At 36.2% G+C, this 14952-nt stretch overlaps 1 long non-coding RNA gene across 10 annotated transcripts in view; it reads left to right on the top strand.

Moving 5' to 3' along the window:
- LOC113436527 (uncharacterized) overlaps positions 1–14952 on the top strand; it is a 156458-nt gene that overhangs the window by 53732 nt on the left and 87774 nt on the right. For 6 of the 10 annotated variants that reach the window (XR_015743057.1, XR_015743055.1, XR_015743053.1 and 3 more), the window contains exon 3: positions 4032–4094. This is a non-coding gene — a long non-coding RNA (uncharacterized LOC113436527). Of the gene's footprint in view, positions 1–1153; positions 2122–4031; positions 4095–11158; positions 11223–12752; positions 14794–14952 lie in introns of those variants that run through there. The other 4 variants (XR_015743060.1, XR_015743059.1, XR_015743058.1 and 1 more) reach the window with 4 other exon arrangements.

Genomic DNA, 14952 nt, shown 5'->3' with positions numbered 1-14952 from the left:
CGGGGTGCTCCAGCGGCGAGCCCAGAAAGAAACCACGCACGATCGCGGATTTCTGTCTGTCGCCGAAGCCCTTCAAACCGGAAGTCATCTTCATCCAGACTCTTGATGTTATTTCCATAGGGCATCTAGATTCCTTCAGTTTTCACCAATTATTTGGAGAGTGTTGAGCAGCAGATGGTGTTTTCCAATTAACAACTTCAGGCGGTCCCTGTAATGAATAGGTGGGATAGACTACCAAGATGTTTGATGTTTGATAGCCAGGCCCTGATTTGTTCAGTATTGTTGACAGAGTAATCAATGCACTGACAGACAGTAGTGGTGAGAGTGAGTTTCCTTGAAATATTTCTCTCTTGAAATTAACCTCTCCCAATTTATCACCATTGACCAGCAACTGTGTCTTCCATTGTGCCATGGACTTTGCACAAAGCTTCTGGTGTTTCTATTATGTTATTTTTAGGCATTTGGTTATCCAGTCATATGGCAGGGAGTCAAATGCCTTCTTGTAATCAATCCAATACATTTAAGTTGTTCTTCCTTCTTGTACAAAATCACCTTGTCAGTTAGGAGTTGATCTTTCAGATCTCTGCTATTTGGGCAGTTTCCTTTCTACACAGATGAAAGAGCTTGTTTTCAGCCAGATGCTTTTGGATTGCATCAGCTACCATATCAGTTAATAATTTTAAATTTGTTGGTAAGCAATTAAGTGGCTTATGGTTGCCTGGTGCTGCTCCTTTTGTTGGATCTTTCATTATTTATCAAGAAGGTTTTACCAAATATTAACCAAACTTCAATTTCACTTCCTTGCAGTATGTTGTTATATTACTTGGCAGTGAATGAGTCAGATGTTTCACTCAAAACCATTGCAGTCATGAAAGGGCTTAAACTGAAACTCACCATTGTTCCTTGCATTACTTCAACTGCACTGGTTTAAAAATAGTTGTTCTTATTTTTTAAAAAACTCACTTGTATGATTTTTAAAAAATATTTCCATATGAAAAACATAATACAATGTATCAGTTTAAAATACTGTTTTAAAGTAAATATTTGTTAAAATCTGGAATTAATCCTGCAGAAAAATTGCTGAAAATGAAAATGTTTTATTTAGTGGCATGAGAGTCTTCACAAATATATAAATGCTTTTCCATTGTCTCAGCATGCCCCCAACTGGCAGATGGATTAAAGGAGACTGAGGAAAAACAGGATGCTTCAGGGCTGTTCTGGATCCTATGAATAACAACTGCACTCTATACCCAGAAGACACATTACTGAAACAGTAAAGTCATCCTGAATAAAACTGCTGATTACTTATACCTATAGGATCTATTCATGAATGCCCTTTTAGACAGTGCTTGAATATTTTTACAGGGTTTTCAAAAGTTGAATATCTTTATATTTAAGTTTTAATAACACTAATAACAATATGCATTGTTCAATACAAATAAGCATTTTCAAAACAAATTCAAAGCTCTGAAAAACGCATAGCTCAGTGTATACATAAATATCTTAAAGGAGCCAGGAGAGTCTATGTCCTACCATCTACATGACAGAAATAATTCAGTGCTGATGCTAGAGGAGGTCATCTTGAAACACTTCTGCTTTACAGGAGCCAACAGCTCAAGACTGCTACTTGAGAATCAATCACATGCTCTGAGATGATAAGTGGTGTGATACTCCTGAAAGAAATTCCTTGCTGTGAGATACTGCTTGGTTGGATAGCTTCTCCAGACTTGCATCAACCATGATTTCTCTTTGCCTTGGTGTATGGCAGACTTAATTTCCCAGTTGATGATAGTCTGTACTTTGTGGCTTTATTTTTGCAGAAAAGAGGAGGTAGAAAAGGATAAATGGTGGAATGGTGTCTTACTTTCTGAAACAGGTGTTGAAAGGGGTCTCTTGTTCAATGTCTCCCATTTTCCAAGACAAAGAGAGATTAGGGAACTCTGTTGTTAAATTCTCTGATTAATTTATCTACTTATCAGAACAAGTGGAAATAAATATGAACAAGCCACATTGATTACAAATGTAACCATATTATTGCAACTATAGGGAGATTTTAGTAAAATGTATTACTCTACATTTATTTTGATATAAACAAAATAAATATTTTAAAGGAATCAAACATTTCTTATACCTTTTTATTTACTGAATGTGTGTATGTGTAAGTATAGGTGTAGGTGTTTGTGTAGGTATTTGTTTTAATTAATATCACTGGGAGATGTCCCCTTCCTGGTTCTAATACCAGGAAGAGATCCCTATTTGCCTTTTGTTTTGTTTTTTAAAGTGGAATTCTGCATGAAGAAAATAATGATAAAGTACATTACAACAGAATTTCAATACTGTTGTTTTGGATTGTGTTTGCTGTAGGCAGTAAGGTCCAGCTTCTGGCTAATAAAAAGAAAGTGTATGGATCACAATTCAGGACCTGCATGCTTAGGAAACAGAGGGGAAGATTGTCCACTGTTTTCCAAATACTGCTAGCCAAAGTCATGCATAATGATACAAACACATCCCAAGTGTGCTTTTTAGACCTAGACAAATAACAAATCCATCATACTGACATGCTTGTACATAAAGCACCCTAGATTTCCCAAGAATGGATTGGCCTCCTGAAGTACAAACATTATTTGTCTTCCATGATTGTAGTGCCACCATGGAGGAAAAAAAATCCAGAATGGAGCTAAAAGAGCAAAAGTAGCCAACAATTTACCATCAAAAAAGCTTACAGACAAATCCAGTAAAACCAAGAATCTGGGACAACTTCATTTCTCCACTGATGTGGGATATATGATTTGTATACATAGCATATTCCTATGTTATATTTAATATTCTATACCAACTCCTTTAGATGCATAGCATGATAGGTAATACAAAATTGGAATTTATTTTATTTAAACAATTGATAGAGTTGATGATCTCACATAATCCTCCAACCCATTGGAATAGGAATAGCCCATAAAGCTGCCAGGAATTATCCAGAACCAAGGACAAAATATTGAAGGATGAAAGAAACAGTGTAATCTACAAAATCAATTGTAACCATTGCAACCAATTCTACAAGGGATAGATACCACATCAATTAAAAACCAGAATCTACAAACACTGGCCGGCAGTGAAACACCATGATCCCAAATCCTTAACCTCTACCCACACTGACACCAAACAGCATCAGTTTGATTGGAGCAACACAAAAAAATAATGGTGATGCTACCACCTGCCACACCCGTGAGTTCATCAAAGCCTGGCATTCCACAAACAATTCCATCAACAGACACACTGACCTACAACCAGCCTACAAACCCCTCAGAATCCAGATCAACTGCACAGCCAAGCAGAGACAGCACTGACCTTCAACTAACCCATGCAACCCTTCCCCCACACCAGCAATTCAACTCCCAATGATCCTGACCTGATGTATTCTTATCACTAGACCCATCACAAGACTCACTGATAACTGACAGCTGACCCATCACAAGACCCTCACTTGACACAACCACACCTGAAGCTCTTATAAACAGAAGAACACTGATGCTGACATCCCCCAAACCCTACTGAAGATTTTACTGAGCCTGGTAACGAAATGTTTGGAGACCAACCCACAAGCTTGGAGAATGAAGCTTCAACCTAATCCTACACCTGAGCTACATATATTTGCCATGATTGCTTGCATATGTTATGTTGTGTTGTGTTGTTTATGTTTGTTGTGTTATGTTATATATAAAATTATATGTACATTTGCACCATTTACAACGGCAAGGTTACGCTATGTGATAAAGTGTTCACTACAGAAATCATATACAATTGCCTCCAAATGTTCCCTATGAGTAAGTATCCAGTAATATGTTTTCTTGACTTCCAATTTATTACAACAGCCATTTAAACATCTTCAGATATGTTTCCATTTATCTCTCTTGAATGAATAATGAACTTCAGTAATGTGGGTGGAAGAAGATTCCTTTTTGTATTTATCTTTAAATTCCATCCTATGTTTAAGTTCTAAGCTTTCTATTTATTTATTTGTCTAATTTATACAGCTGCTCATCTCACTAGACTCTGAGAGTATACAACAAAAAATTAAGCAATGAACTCTTCTACAGGTAAATATGAATATTGTGTTTTTGTTATATTCCATTCTTTTTGTTTGTAATGTCCTTTTTGTTTCCTAGTTTATTGGAAAGTTTTTTATGCAACCACACTGATTTTATCAAGTATATTTCATTTTTCTTTCTCTTTGGTATTGTCTGTAATTAATTGGCCATAATTATCTCCTATTTCAGAATTTTCCAACCCTCCTGGATTGTTGTTTTTTTCTTCAGGATTTATAATATGGAATTGTTCCTATTTTTTTCTTCAACTTACTGAAGTCAGCTCTCTCACAGTTTAGAACACTAATTAGATTACTTCCAGTTCTCCCTGCCCACAATATGATGAATTCTAGAGTCAGATTGTCATTTTCTCCCAAAGTTCCTACAATATCTTACTATTTCCTCTCTCTTAATGTTAAATTCAGTACAGCCGATTCCCTTGTTCTCCCTTCCATCTTTCAGATGATAAAGTTGTCTGCAAGGCACATGAAGAACTTGTTGGCTCCCTCTTGCTTTGATCCCCAATTGATATGGGGAATTGAAATATTCCATTACCATAGTAATGAGGTTCTAGGGCATCAAGGTCATCTGATTTGTGAAGCTTTCAGCTATATCTTCTGTTTGGTGGGTGGCCAATAGCACATGCCTACAGCAGTGTCTTTCTACACATCCTCCAGTTAATTTTCCCCTGGATGCTTTTAGCAGGATTTTCACCCTTAGTGTCATTAATTTCCATACAGTAGTCATAATTTGCATATAATGTTCCCCACATTCTCTTATTATTGGGTCAGGTTATTTTAAACAAAATATACAGTACATTCCAATCACAAGGTAGATTCCACCAGGCTTCCACAATACCCACAATGTTATATTTGCTTTCCCTATCGGGTGTTCAAATTATCCATTTGTTTCCTATATGCTGGGCATAGATTTCTTTCATTTGCACACGATTTGTTAAAAGGACACCAATATTTTAAATGATGTCAACGATGCCAAGTAACTTACCAAGTAACTTGTAAAAAGTGTGAAGATAAAACTATTTATACTATTAGATAAGATCTGAGTTAGCATATCAGGAGACAGATCAAGGAGAGCCAGTTTTGTGTAGTGGTTAAGGAAAGAGGGAGATGTGGAATTCTAGGCCCACCTTATGCACAAAGCTGGTAGATGACCTTGGGCCAGTCACTTTCTCTCAGCCCTAGGAAAGAAGCAATGGCAAACCACTTCTGAAAACTCCAGGGACTTATCCAGGCAATTTCCAAGAATCAGACATGATTGAACAAAGGAAAAAGACTAAGGGAAGACACTCCAAATCTATCATTCATGCTTGATGCCTGATTCTGCCCACGTCTCATAGTGGATTTAAAAAAGGAGATAACATCAGAAATGACTGAAAGGGAAAAGGAAACCCTAGCTTTCAAGATGAAATTATGCTGACACATTCATCCAGATCTAACTATAGCTCCTGCGTGCCAATAAAACACAACAAATGACTTTCAGAATGGAGATTCCTATAGTTCAGTAAAACTGAAAATCAGATGGGAATAGAGTGGTGGAAGGGGAGATTTTCTGTGAGGAACTTTCTCACCTGAATGGTATGGGAGATTGTGAAGGAGATACTTGAAATTCCTGAGTTGAGGACATTGACAAAGCAATCATGGCAACCAGAGTAGACATGGAGGTGGGACAAAGCAACGTTCAGAGCAGTTCTTACAATCTCATTTTGCCCCTCCCCACTTTCACCAGAAGCTAAATGTTAGGTAGTTTATGGATTTATTCTATTTTTTTTAAATGTTCATCATTATTGACATATTATGAATAGAGGTCAAATGAGCATCTCTTTCACTCAAACTCTTTAAGAAACTGGTATGTTGCTCTCTTACAAATACATAGCAACCAAGCACCTCTCATTCACCTTGGCCATAAGCAACGGCACAGCCTATGGGACTACTTCAGACATCAGCAGAGAGTATAAGCCCATAATGCCACCAAAGCATGCCTGAGATGAAATGGTGAGAGCCAGGTCAAAGTTCAAGTGCTACCAGTATCTGAGAAGTGTGTCTATGACACAATGATCGCACACCCTGAAGTGTGTCACTGTGCATATAAAATGCTTTTTAGTCATAATAATTATGGGTAATGCTTTCATTAATGAGCCGAAACCAATTCAGGACCAGGCTCACAATTACACAGTTTGGAATTTCCTTTAGCAAACCTGATTGCAACATCAATCAAAGCAATTATACAATGCAAGGAGTAGTCTGACTGCATGTTGATGTGGCAAATTTTCACAGTATCCACACCATAAAGCATTGCTGCTGTAATTCAGGTCAAGTTCTAAAAAGCAAATTCAAATAATTTGGTACCAAAAATTTTACCAATAATCCACCATCTTTTCTGTGAGTACAATGAATAGGGCTTTATTTTAAACAATATGCATTAGAGGAACAAGTACAATATATGTATTGAGAAAAACACTGTGAAAATGTAGGCATATGGAGAAGTATACATTTGGGTAGCATTCCTTGGAACTGTACTTACCTACCTTCCTCCCTCTCAGTTCTGTCTTAACTCTCTATTATGTCATTATGAAAACATTTCTGAATGTCTCCACTTTAGAAGAAAATGCAGTTTTAGAGTTAGACAGGTAAGGTGCAAATTCAATCTCAGTATTTTCTATCAACGCATGCTCAAAATAGCAATTTCTCTCTATCAATTTCCAGTTCTCCATAGTACCATATACATAGAACATAAGCATTAACCAGATCAAGTGATACATAGGTATCCATAAACACATATGTATATGACCTCGGAATACAACAATTAGTTATTAATAATCTGTCTCAAGTATGGAACTGAATGAATTAGTCTGTGATAATTACTTGCCAAAGCATTTAGGAAATATTAGGTAGCTATCTAACTGCTGCGAGAGAAATAAACTCCTGTATCATTAGATAACAAGGAAAGAAATAGGTTATTTCCTTTATGAAAGCTTCCAATTGCCTGATGTGTTTGCTCAGTAGATTATTTTCTGTCATCTCAGTTAATTGAATTTTATCCATTGCTTTTAGAATTCTTTCCTTTTATAGAAGGTTAAAAAGTTCAGAAGAGCCCCAGTTTTGAACCTCAGCAATTTATCGTATAAACCGACTTGAACCGTTCACAGTATGCTGGTATGATGGTGAAATGGAGTAACAAAACTGTAGAATAATTGCTTTTCAGTGTCTGACTGGATCAGTGTTCAAATAATTGTTAGTAAACTATCAGTCTGCCACATGGCACCCAACCGAGGTTCTGTAACAAATACATAAAAGGCTTTCACAGATATAGCCCCCTCAATAATTTGTCCTGGAACATTTCATAAAGTTTCACCATTTTCATGTTTATTTCTTGGAAAGTGAATTTGAAACAAAACATGAAGTTGAATTTCACAAAGGGCCTGTTTCCAAAAGATCCCTAACTAGATTAATGGAAGGTGAGAACTTATTTGACCTAATCATCTAATGCCAGAGATATAATTTAAGATAGATGTAGTCTTACACAATGCTAAAGTAATTCTACCTAGCTGGTCATCCTGTGGAACAGCTTAACTGATCAACTGACCTGTTTTGCATAACTGACCTGTTTGTTCATCTATTATGACCCTTCGTCCTGGTTAGTTGCATATAATTCAAACCCCGTCAAACCCGTCTTCTTTGTACAATCTATTCTGTTTAGTCATCAAACCATAAATCTCAAGTTCATCAGAAATAGACATTGACTTTGATAATAAAAAACCAATTTATCCATCTTTGCAACTTCTGTCACCTTCACCAACCATTCTTTGATTCTGGGTGATGCCGAATCTTTCTACATTTGTGCATAAAATATTCTCACTGCAACTGGCATATACAAAAACAAGGTCCCATGATTTTTTTCCATCTGTTTGTCCATTAATTCCCCAAAAACTTTTGGTCTTCTTGTATATTTGTGCTTGTTGTATAAAATCCTTTGAATCAGTGGGTATATTTGAATTTAAAATTTTCTAGCTTTTTTACATGTTCAAACCATGAGTAAATGTCCATTTTTGTTTATATTTCCAACATAAATTTGAAGTTTCTTTATACAGTATAGCGTCTAGACAATTTTAATCTTTTATCCATACATTTTCCCGTTGTCTAATCTGTATATTATAACCAACTTTAATCCACTTTATCGTACTTACTTTCATTTGTTCATGTTCTGTGTCAAATTTCAGTAAAAGGCTATACTTTTAGCAACTACATATTCAAAATCTGTACACACTTATATTTAAAACCCATTCTTACAATGTTCAAAACCTTACATTATTTTGTCTACTTTAAATGCTTTTAAAGTAGCTAAGAAAACCATTAACAACTACATTCCTTTGCCACCAGTTCTTCTCTTTATTTTATTTTACATTCCCCTTGACAGAATTCTAATGTCTCACAATAAGTTAGTCATTTGTCCAAACCTCTTATTTCTTGTCTACAACATGGGCTTCAAGCCAGCCAGCAGAAACACATTTAAATAACCTTTTGGAAGATCAAATGGATGGGGGCAGACCTTACCTTCAGTGGCAGGATGTTCCAAATAATGGGGCCCACAGCAGGAAAAGCTCTTTCTTTCAAAAATATTTCAAAACTTTGGAACATAAAAGCCAAATTTAATTTGTCAAAGGCCATTTCTATAGCTAAGAAAATCAACATGCCTTGTTTTTCATTATATTGCTTCAATATTCCAAAAAAAGTCCAACACATTTCTAATGTTATCTTTTATCTTATAGGTAAAAACTCACATTGTTCCTCATGAATAAATTCTTGCAAAAGTATTTTCAGAAATTGTTGTGAACAACTTGTAGTTATTAGTCAATAATGATATTGGCCTATAGTTTCTTGTTAAAGTCAAATATTGTATGTCTTTAGGTATTGGCCTCTTTCCAATTCTCTTATCTTCCCTGTACGATAGAGTTCGTCATGTTTTGTAAAGGTTGTAAAAGTTCGTTTCCAAACATTTATAATGAGAACCAGATAATCCATTTGGTCCAGGCACTTTTCCTGGTTTAATATTTTTTTATAGCTTCAGAAGTTTCCCTTGTTGTTATAGGTCCATTTATAGTCAGCCTCTGTTTCTCTGTAATCCTTGATAATTTTTTTCTTTAGATATTCATATATTTTCTCCAGAGAGATGTCACTTCCTTTATATAAGTTGGAATAATATTGATGAATGCTTTTTGTATGGCCATGTTATCCTTTAATACAGTGTCTCCCTATGGTAATCCAAAAAATCTGCTAAAGCTTTAATATCTTTTTCTCTAACACCTTCACCAGAATCCTCTGGAAGTATTCTAAATCTTAAACAATATTCCTTCTCTTTCCAATAGAGACAGATTATCTAGTTCTTTTTCCAACTATTTGTCTATAATTTCTGTTTGGCTTATATTAGCTTTATCTTTTGTTTTGTAAAATCCACCAATAGTTGCACTCTTTAATAGTAAACAAACAACAAAAAATACATTCCCATGCAGCTCAGGTTTGTTTATTTTAATTAAAATTTGTTCAAAAGCATTTTCATGAAAAATTAGTTTTTCAAAATAACTATCCCCTTCATTCATTTTGAACTTTCTGATGTTCACTTCTTGTTTAGCTTTTTACTATAAGTTTTTAAATCTTCAACACCTTCTCCCCCTTTGTAATTCAGAAAGAAAGTTGACTATCAACAGGAGCTTTCTTAACCTACCATTGAAAAAATATATCTTTAGATGTAAATTAATTATATCTGAAAGTATTTAAGAAATGAGGCTGTGCAAACCTTGTGTCCCTGTAGCCTGCACTATGACTATGAGCTCAATAGAAATCCCTCAATTCCTGGCTGCTCATGAGCTTACCGCAAAAGCCTCGGTTCCTGAAGTTTACTCATGAGGAGCACAGTGTAAATACGATATTTCCTTTATCCGGAAATATTGGGACAGCCAGAATCCATCATCTGGTTGCCAATCCTTGCCACCATGGTGTCCCTGCTCCTTCAAGGGAGACTACTTCACCATGAATTCTCACCATAAGTGAGAACTCTGTTAAGCGCTTAATGTAATTTTATGATACACAAACCCAAGGTTCTAATTCCTTTGTACTTAAATCTCAGCCCGAATTCCTATTTCAAACTGGACTCCAGAATCGTGACTTAGGACTTTCCATCCTATCTCTTGTTTATGGAGACTTTAGGTCAGAATTTTCTCTATATCAGGCCAGCACCATCATGTGGTCTTCTTGGAGCATTACATTACGTTTGCACTTTAAATAAAATTAAAACTGGTTTTATACAATTTCTTTTTCTTTCTTTTTTTTTAATAAAGTTGATTTTATTTATATCTGGGTAAGTTGGGAAAGATGGGTTAGAACCTTTTGCATTACACTTTTTTAGTATAATGTTGATCTTCCCTAAAACTCCATACACCAAAACGAACACTTTGGGAGAGGTGGATTATTGTAACAATGTGCAACTAAAGGTTCTTCACACCTACACTGGACTCTTTCTGCAGTTCCTCAAGGGGAAGATACATCTCACAGTTTGGGAATCCTTGCTCTAGTATCTACATTCTGTTTCTGTAAGGTGACATTATTTTCAGTCCCCCCCCCCCTTGCTGACCTTTCAATCACCTGAAAGACAAACAGGGCGCACTAATGCCAAATGAGGCACCTCCTAGAAGTTAGATATGGTAGCAGGAGCTACCTAGCTTCTAACTTGAAGCAGAATCCTGGGACAATGGGTGAACCCAGAGATCTTTTAGGAAAGGATGTTTGAGACCTTCAGACTCCCACTCTACAGACTCAGATGTTCTGCTGCATCTAAGATAAAAAAATAATGTGAAAAATCATTATTTGATTTTGACCTGAAAGTGGAAATCATATTGATATTTGCCTCTCTAGGTATGTATAACCATCAAACTTTCTTTTCTGGTGTCTTTCACAACTGCGTGGTAAAACAGGCATTCTGTTTCTATGATTTGTCTATTTTGGCAATGAAGTGATCAGAAAAACTTCACCTGCATAATTTTTAACTTGTCATACAAAATCCAGGAACCCTTCCACAAACGGTCAGCCAAACTTCCTAACCAGGGACAGACTTTGCTGAGTTTGCACAGTAAGTCAAATAATTACAATTAACTTTAACTTAGTGAGCCCTAGTGACACAGTGGTTAGAATGCAGAATTGCAGGCTTACTCTGCTTGTAGCCAGGAGTTGATCCTGATCAGCTCAAGGTTGATTCCATCCTTCTGAGGTCAGTAAAATAAAGGCCCAGATTGTTGGGGGCAATATGCTGCCATTTATAAACTGCTCAGAGAGTGTTGTAAAGCAGTATGGTGATGTAGGTAGTGCAATTAGATAAGTGCAATTGCTATTGCTATTATTATTAGTTCCGTCTAACTATAATTGGAGTTGGACATATCAGGCTGCATTATTTTTTATTATGAACCATATTTTGAAAGGAACAGGAATTAAAAACAAGGTCTGGAATATGGTAATGACTAATGAGCTACTCTTATAAGACACAGATCAATAGTTTTTAATCATTTTCTTCTCCCAGTGAACAGCATAAGAGTATTCCACCCACATCCACATCACATAAGTTACTCACATAAAGACAGGCAAATGGCTCTCTATCCACTCCATCACATGCTAAACAGTGATGGAGAATGTTAATATTCTTCCTGAATATACTTCAGCTGTCATTATGTGCAAAAGTTAAGCATCTAAGGAGGGTTCTTGCACTCTGTTCACACTGGTGGAAGAAAGGATGAAAGAGTCATTCACCTTTGTAGGCAACTGAGGTGCATAAATAAGAGAAAGTTTTGAGAAGGACATCATTGTTATTCGTACCAGAGAAAGAAGAAGAGGGTGAGCTTCCAGAGAAGAAAGTAATGCCACTACAGACAAGGGGGAAGGAGTTTGTGGGAACTATGCACATTCAGAGGTTCCACACGTTTTCAGTATCCATGAAGAATTCTATATAGCCATGCACTATACATATTATAGAGTGGGGTGTGTGTGTGTTAGCCTGGTACATTATGCCATATCCAAAAGATACATACAATATAAGTAATTGGGAGAGAAATATGGGAATTCCATCTTGATTTCTTATTTGTTTGGCAGTGAGTATCATTCAAATGATGAAACCTGATTGCCCAAATAATCAGCTTGCAATTTTGGAGCTGATTAATTTTAAACACTTTCAAAAATTAGTTCCATGTTTGGCTTTAGTGAATGAAATTCTCTGCGTTGGAGGATAATAAATTTAGCTTCAATCGTAGTGCCCTGTTTATAAAAGTTTCAATCTATCAACAGGTTTTTTTTCCCCAACCAGGCCTGTTTTTCATCATAAATGGTCCAGGGGAATATTCCTCAAGGCAATTATTCATTGCTCAAGACATATGCACAGCTTCCTTTACTCTTCCTATTAGATAATGTCTGATTTAACAAAAACTTCCAAAGAAACTATGTCTTTCTTGTTAAAGGATCAGAAGGCACTGACATATTCTAAGGGCAGATAAGAAACTCAAAATGCCAGTTATGGAGGAATTCAAAACAAAACAAGTTACAAATCAATGAAATGTACAGAGAAAAACCCAACACATGGGAAAAATGATTATCTTGTACTGTGTTCATGTTGCAGAGAAGATCACATGGATCAGATGAATTTAGAACATGGACTTGCAAGTCATTCCTCTTGCACCAGCAGAATCTTTTCCAGCCTGGATACTCTTTTACTTCCAATAGAATTTATAATTGGACAAGGTTATTTTTATATTATTTTTTACGTTCTAGGAAATAGTTAATGCCTAATTTCAGTAATCCTAGTGCAGCCTTGCAAGGATGGAAATACTTTAGTCCAGTCAAGCCCCTCTATTTCCAGTTTGGAGAATTTATCTCCCCAATGGACTTTGAAAGAGTTCTTGATAAAACCCAACATCCCATTTATACCTGATTAGACTAATGCCTGCAGACTTTAAGACTGTAATATAGTACAAAATTAATTTTATTTATCCTGAATATTTTCTGAAAACTCAAATGTCTACAAACCATATTATAAATTTAACTTTGCCCAATACCTTTATACTAATTTTGTATTTTTCTTCTTAAATACTTAACATAGCTGCTTTTGCTTTTCCTGCAAGGAAGATTATCACAGCTGACCAAAGTTGATGGTTTCCTTCTATGATCCAGGCCTTGACAAGACAAAGGGGCTTGTGTAGGTAAATGAAATTGTGGGCTATGTCGTTGGACATGTCCAGAAGGATCTCTCAAGATGGACAGGCCATGATGGATATGCCAGACTAACATTGATCACATCTGTCAACTTGCATTGAATCAGCATGACAGATTATGTTCTATTTCTTCCACATGCCAATACAACCTCAAAAACAGTCCTCATTCCCCAGAGGCCCTAGGACAACTACTCACGGCAGCGGGAAGATCAGTGAAAGATAGTGGATGCTAAGAATCACCCAGTTAAATCAAGCTGCCTTTGGACTTTGGACATAGGAATGGTCAACATTCGAACAATGAAAACGGACACTCAACTAGAAGAACTGCTGATTGAACTCATAGAACCAGGTGTATGATAAGGTGATACAGTATCACCTATCCTTTCCTCAGCCTGCCTTGAGGAAGTATTTGGCAAAAGATGGAATAAAAATCAATGGCACCTATTTAAACCATTTCAGATGATGTTGTTCTCAGACCCAGAAAAGCTACAAAGCTACATACAAAACCTGCACAAAGCAGAATAACCATTTGGCTTAAAAACCAACTTGAAAAAGAGCCAGGTTATATTTAATAAATTCACCAAAGAAAGAAATTTGGTATAACTGGAGAAGAATTAGATACAGTAGACCATTACATATACCTTGGCCAACACATCTCAATGGAAGGGGATGCAATAAAGGAAATTTAAGTGTTGAATGTGGTTGGCAGGCATTCAGCAAGCTAGGCATAATTTTCAAGAACAACCTCCCACTATGCCTGAAAAGTTTTTGAGTGTGTGCTACCTGCTCTAACTAATGCCAGTGAAACATGGACACTAACCTCACAATTGAAACAAAAGCTATGAGTGGCGCAAAGAGTCATGGAAAGATATATGTTCAGCACTACAAGAGAAGATAGAAAGACCTGCACATAGATTAGAGTCAAACAAAAGTATACAATATCATCAAGGGAGTAAAAGAATTGAAATGGAAATGGGCTAGTCAGTGACCAGTGGTCACATAGCAAGAACTGATGGCAGGTGGACCAAGGCAGTCACAGAATGGATCCCACTTAATAAAAAGCATCCACGAAAGAAACGTAAAACAAGAGGGAGCAATTACATCAACAAGTATTGCGGGCCCAATTGGCAAAAGAACCTCAGGACCATATTGGTTGGAAACATGTGGAAGTGGCCTTCATCGTGCAGTGGAAAGGAGGAGGAGGAGGAGGAATAATTAACAATGAACCTGATTCTGAAACCTTTGATAACAGCAAATATCAGCATATCAGAATACATTCCATATAAAACAAGCAGTATTTCACCAATATTTAACTTGTATAATCAAGATTTTTTTTTAATCATAATTTTGACTAGATTTTTCAACTGTATATGAAGCATCTCTTTAAATGTGCAAATACTTCGCTTATTCAACAAGGAATATTTTATATTAAACATATAATTTGTTGTTCCTCTTTGTACTTCAATGCAATTAATTATGGGGTCAAATTTAGAAAGCCAGTTTGTTGCATCAGGTTAGAAAGCAGGAAACAGTGATTTCTAGTTCTGCTGGGTGATCTTGGGCTTGTCACTCTGTCTCAGGAAAAGAGGCTACAGCAAATCACTGATG

Source organism: Pseudonaja textilis, chromosome 3 (genome assembly GCF_049901715.1).
Source record: "Pseudonaja textilis isolate UNSWEBS1 chromosome 3, rPseTex1.2, whole genome shotgun sequence".
Taxonomy (NCBI): domain Eukaryota; kingdom Metazoa; phylum Chordata; class Lepidosauria; order Squamata; family Elapidae; genus Pseudonaja; species Pseudonaja textilis.
Note: the sequence above shows the minus strand (reverse complement) of the source record. Positions and strands in the feature narration are given on the sequence as shown.